This window comes from Poecilia formosa, unplaced genomic scaffold, assembly GCF_000485575.1.
Source record: "Poecilia formosa unplaced genomic scaffold, Poecilia_formosa-5.1.2 Scaffold382, whole genome shotgun sequence".
NCBI classification, from domain to species: Eukaryota; Metazoa; Chordata; class Actinopteri; order Cyprinodontiformes; family Poeciliidae; genus Poecilia; species Poecilia formosa.
Window position 1 is genome coordinate 333487 of NW_006800321.1, and position 6132 is coordinate 339618.

A 6132-nucleotide genomic window follows, 5' to 3' on the forward strand; every position below is an offset into this window, starting at 1 on the left:
GTGTGTGTGTGTGTGGTGGGTGTGTGCACACGATGAGGCTGTATTTGGACTTTACTTAAATGTACTGTATATCTGCACATTGTCATTATGTCTTTTCTGCTTTAAACCCATTTTATGTTACATTTCACAATTTTCCTACTTCTAGGACTTTAGAGTTTCTGGATTCTTTGAGTTGAAATGATTGTAGTACTTGATGGATGACCCTTAACATTTTTTTCTTCCCTCTTAGTATGCAAACTATTTTGAGCAACAAGCCATGCTACTGTTTTGTATTTACATAATTGTTCCATAGAAAGAAGAAAGAAACCCATGTGCTGAACAGGTACTTTGGGAACGTTTTATGTTTTTTGTTGTTGTTTTTTTGTCATTGTCATTATTGCTTTAAGATCCTGCTAAACTGCGATATATCATTGGTGATTACATTTTGGTATTTTGAATTGGTCATGTTTTAGGTTTTTGTGAAATCTGTATTTTTTAACTCAAGGACTACAATATAATATATTGCATATGAGAATATAACAGAATTTAAATAAAAGATAGTTGGATTTTTTTTTTTTTGATAAATCTTCATTAGAGATTTGATTAAGTGTTTGGTCCTTATTTAAATCAGTAACTGAATAACACATTGCTTTAACTAAATTGTTGTCCATCTACATCTGCAATCTTTTGTATAGACTTGAAGACGCTTGTAGCAGGCAGATGGATGGAATCCCAAATGACCTCCTCATATGACTTTGCTTTGTTCTTGTCTGATTCACAAATTTCCTAAATTTCCTATTTCTTCTCCTTCCTGATGGCTTCTGGGCCAAAGAATTTATTTTTCAACAAATAAAAAGCTTATTCTTAATTGGTGTCTAATTTTTTGTTTTGTTTTATTTTTTGACTGATCACAGTACTGAGAAACTGAAAGCTGTTACTACACAGCTATAACAGTTTTATATTAAAAGTATAATTTAGTTCAAGATTCAGGATTAGAATTGTACATCAGACAAATAAAAACATTGCTAATACAGAAATATGTGCTGAATTAAAAGTATGTTTAATACCTGTGTAAAGATTTAATCTGCATTTGTGGGCTCACAGATTAAATCAATTGATCTGCATCTAATGTATGAAATGAGCAGTCTTATGAGAAAATTGGCATTGTGTGAATAAGGTGGAGGAAAAAGTTGGCAGCAAAAATTGCTGTATTGAAATTTATAATTGTTACTAAGACATCAGATGATTAAACCTACTTTGATTCCATCTAAGCTTAATATTTGCATAAAAATTGATAATTTAATACAAGGTGATCTTTGTTGCATTTATTCTCTTTAATCAAGACATTGACATACAAAAAAGATGATTTTTCATTCAATTATGACAAAAGCTATGTGTCAAAAACATCCAAGGCTTAACATATTTAGAGTGAACTCATGAGCAAACATTTTAACTTGGGGAAGGGAGGAGAACAATAACCCATTAAATAAATGTACTTTTTTGAAAATATAAAGTGTTAAGAAAGGCCATAACTACTCTGGCCTTCCTTGTTTGCTTTACTCAATATTTTCCATCTAAAAACATTTTGAGTCTTGTTCAGCATACTTGGAGGGATATTTCACAAAATAGCGGGTTAAACTGGGATTTTCCAGACATCCTGGCTTAATTAAGTCCTAATTTGGTTTCACAAAATTGGTAACACATAAATTACCATGGAGGTTTATCCTGTGTAACTGCTCCAGACCAGGCTAACAGCCAGACTTAGTTAATCATGGAGCCTTATCTGTTCAGCAGTCACACCGATCAGGAACCACTGAGTTTGGTCCATGATTCCATTTTCTTCTCTTTTAGTCTTTTTTTATCACCCTGGATTAAAATACCACTAATTCATTTTGGCATTCAGACAAGTACTATTATTATTATTTTAACATTATAATATAGAAAATACCATTGTTGAATACCGTTTTTACGGACAGCTGTTCTAGTTTGACAGAATGGCCTTAAACAGACCATTGCAGTGTAACGTGCATTGCATTAATGTGTTCTAGAGAACTGTGCTCAGTTGAACAAAGATGAACAGGTGACATCACACAAGCCAACATGAAGCCACACCAACAGATAAAGCCACTCATTTATTCCAAATAGAGTGGAGAACAATGACATTTAAATTATTGGAAAACTGCAGGTTTGATTAATTTTTACCACACAACAAAGAACTATATTTATTTTTGTTAAACCAAATACTGAATTTGGTTAAAGGTTAAACTCAGATTAAAAAGGTGGATAAAGATGAGATTAAAAAACCAATTTCTTGACAGTGTCTGAAAAAGCAGCTGATAATACCCAGGAAGCAGCACCTAGAAATGAGATAGACAAATTAAACCTTTGTGGGCTCACAAGTACAACAAATCAGTCATTCATGAATTGGGAACAATTTAAATCAAAGCAACCAAAGATTATGCGTGCTGAAACGTTCCACAAGAGGGCAGCACAAGAAAACAAATCATTACCTTAATACTTTAGTCAACTTAATAAAATGCATAATTTAAATTTAGACTCTCAAATCTTTTTTTATATACCATCAATCCTAGTGTTACTATAATTACACTCTTCAGATTCTCCAGATTCTTTCAAAAATCTTAGATGAAATGATTCCCTACTTAAAATTCCAATAATTCAACACAGTTTCTTAAATGCCACATGACACTTACAGTTCTTTTAACTTATTAAGCATGTCTATGTTAATTTTGGTTAATATCTGTACTTTGACTTGCTAAAGTTTGATTGGAGTTTGTAATCAAACTACAAAGTATGTAGTTTGATTGCAACTACATAATAAATAAAATATTCAAATTTTAACATACATTTTCAAAGCAGTAAAGATTTTGTATACTTATACTCAGTTACTCCATTGCTTTTACATCTTTGAAGTATTTTCTACAGCTTCATTTTATTGTGTTCACTTAAATTAAGCATTTAATTTCCTGAGTTAAAATTAATGACATTCATCTCAGGACTGTATACATGTTCTATCAGTGACAAGCAGATCACATGTGAATCTGGTCTCCTCACTCTGCTAAAACAAGCGCACACTCCCTACCCCCTTGATCCCACTTGGGAACAAACCAAAGCGATAAAAATTGGAATTTATAATCATCACCACTGCTTTCAGAGAGGGCTATGATGGGGCAGGGCTTTTCAGGAGGGTATTAAGACTCTGCATGTCCCCCTCCCACCACAGATGATTAGTAATGAGCAATTAACATAAGGAGATAGTGCAGATAGATATGTAGAAAATAATTAGCAAAGGATTAGATGCAGAATTAAAATTTTGCTTATTTGAATATGAATAATTGCAAAACAAGAAAAACAATAAATGGACACAAGATTATTTGATGGATAAATAAATTATAACAAAAACAGATCAAGAGTACTGATGTTTTTATGACATGCAGGCAGGTGCAAGCGGTAGGCCATTCTAGCAAGAATACGAGATCTGCAGGCTTCTGTGGCGCTCTGAAATAGGTCATGTTCACATCAGGGACGTCTGCATAATTTTTCTGACTTCTCTGCAGCTGAAATGGTTCAGGCCAGTGGCCCATGGCTGTATGTGGGGGATGGGAAAGAAGAGACCTCTGCATTAAGACTTATCAAAGTCAGAGATGCTGAGACACAAACACAGGAGTCAACTGGAGGCTTTAGCTAAAAAGGTACACCGCTGAAACAATTCAGGATAAATTTTAAAGTCTGTTTGCCTATGACTCACCTTAAAGGGCCAGTTTAACCATCAGCTGGAAGTTGATACATAAACCTTGGAGTGAATTTGCTGTATCCTTTGTTGGTTCACTAGTTTATTATTTTTGTCTTGTTTTTTTAATGTCAGTCAAGCACAGCTCATTTTCATTATAAACACATTTTGTCATTTCCATGAAACAACCTGACAAGCCCCCTCTCTACAAGCTTTCATCTACACAGCAGTCAGTGTCAAAGGTCTGCAGCAGGGTGGCCCAGTCCAGTTCTCACACTTTACACACTTGGAGCTCATTAGCAAGGCTCTGCAGAGCTGAGTTACTGCTAGAGAAGGAAGTAAACTTTTATTTACAACTAAAATATAGGCTGGACTGACAGCCTATATTTGTACTGCAATTGCATGAAAAATGTTGACTCTAGTATTTTTCGCTAGGGATGCACCAATTTATCGGCCAGCCATTTATTGGTGCCGATTTCTTTAATTTTATGAGATCATGATCGACTTGTCAACCTCAGCAAAGGTCTAAAAATCAGAGAATTTAAAATCACTCTAATTTTTTTCTAATAAAGCAAGCCCTGCAGTTCCAGCCACAGTTCTGAGGTGGGAAAGTCAGTCATCCGCTTTAGTCAGCGCTAACCAATAGGGAAACGTCTTACATTGTCCGTCTTTAGACTTCTCATGGGATGTTCATGTTTCCAGCAATAAAAACTCTTTGAGTCCAACCAAAAAAGAAGCATCAAAACCAAAAGTTTGAAAGTCACAATCATAAACATAGCCTCTCACTCAAAACATTCTGTGCAAATAATAACTTGTTCTGCAAATAACTTTTTGACTTCATGAGAAAAAAAAAGATTGATTTAAATTTTTAAAATGAGCTTTTTAAACAAAACTTTTTTTTAAGTCATATTCAAAAGGTTTTGACCACCAATAATTTTTTTTATATATTTTGTTTGAAACAAAAAATTCTTCCAATTCCAAATGTTTTGAAGATTTTTTTTACTGAATAATTGTGAAACAAATTTAGCTCCATAACAATTAGTTGTCTAAAACAGTTTATTAACTCAGCTGGTGGATGTTGATTCCTGCTCCCCATCCCCCACTTACCTGTACCCATCCACCTCCTTCTCTTGGAGAAAATAGTAACACAACAATGACTTACCTAATTTTCTGAGAATATTTCATCTGCTTCCACCCCGACGGTACGCTTGATACCTCTTAAGTATCAAGAGCTAATTAAATGACCTAAACAATACCTGAAAGTGGGTTCAGTTTCACTCAATGGCCAACCTGTTGGAATTGTGGCAAATTTTAAATATCTTGGCTCATTTCTGGACATTCAGCTCAGCTATGCTGAAAAGACTGACTATATTTTTTAAGAAATGTAATGGCAAGTAAAATAACAGGTAAATAGTGGAGAAACCAAAAACAACTCTCAACTGTTTTCTGAAAGAACATGGAAGACAGTAAATCTAGCAGATAGCATCCGTCCTCTTTATTCATGAGTTTGAACCTCTGAGCTCATTGAGCGCATGCTTCTGGCAACTAAGAACATGTATAAGAAGTCATTTATTCACACTGCTATAATCATTCTTAACCAAACTAAATTACAACATTTACCTACGGTATGCAAAGTGTTTTACTCTATGCAGAAATTGATATTTTGATTCTATGAATGTGTTTTATTTTAAGTTTTAGAGTCGAAGGAAAATTTCCACCAGTCTATCAAAATTAGCGTTATCGTATCTTTCCCTGTATCTATATACAGGGAAAGATACGATAATTCCATCAATTCCAGATAAGGAATTAGAAAAACTTGGAATCCAGAAACAACTTTCCAGAACAGGAACATTTAGTTTACATATAGTCCAAAGGACATATTCTTTCAGGGATGAGAACAAACTTAGAATCCAGAGGAACTCACCCCACCACCTTAGATTAACATCAGAACAGGAATTCAGAGAAAAACTAACACTAGTTTATTAATTATGGACCACTTATTCTTAAGATGACTGCAATTTGCTTTGACAAATCTTCTCAAATGAAGAAATTTAAAATTATGCTTTTTATCTAGCTGGACTTAGTTTGCAACTCTCCAAGTGACAAAAATATATCAGAATTTGATGAGTATAAACAGGGGTGAAAGCAGTTTTAAATTCTTGACAAAAGTATATATATTCCTTCTTTGTGTGCTTTGGAGTTTCTGTGCTGATTAATTTTTTTGCAAAGCAATAAAAGCTGGTAGCTGTTGAATGGCTACAAAATAAAGCTGTATTTCCTCTCTCAGCCCTCTGGCTGCAATGTTGACACCTTGAGATGCCATGAGACCTAAATCCTGAACATCATGGCATGGAGTCATCCCAGTTTTCCATGTCTGGCATATAACCATTCATTTTAGCTTTTAA

General features: G+C 34.1%; 1 protein-coding gene and 1 long non-coding RNA gene across 5 annotated transcripts in view; one reads left to right on the top strand and one right to left on the bottom strand.

The window, feature by feature from the left end:
* Positions 1-847, top strand: part of si:ch211-214e3.5 (zinc finger protein 518A) — a 26049-nt gene extending 25202 nt beyond the window's left edge. For all 4 annotated transcript variants that reach the window (XM_016662635.1, XM_016662636.1, XM_007575584.2 and 1 more), the window contains exon 4: positions 38-847. The gene's annotated coding sequence lies outside the window, so the exon portion shown is untranslated. The remainder of the gene's footprint in view (positions 1-37) is intronic.
* A 4200-nt stretch (positions 848-5047) lies between these two features.
* Positions 5048-6132, bottom strand: part of LOC107833430 (uncharacterized) — a 12760-nt gene continuing 11675 nt past the window's right edge. The window contains exon 5 of the long non-coding RNA XR_001659175.1: positions 5048-5058. This is a non-coding gene — a long non-coding RNA (uncharacterized LOC107833430). The remainder of the gene's footprint in view (positions 5059-6132) is intronic.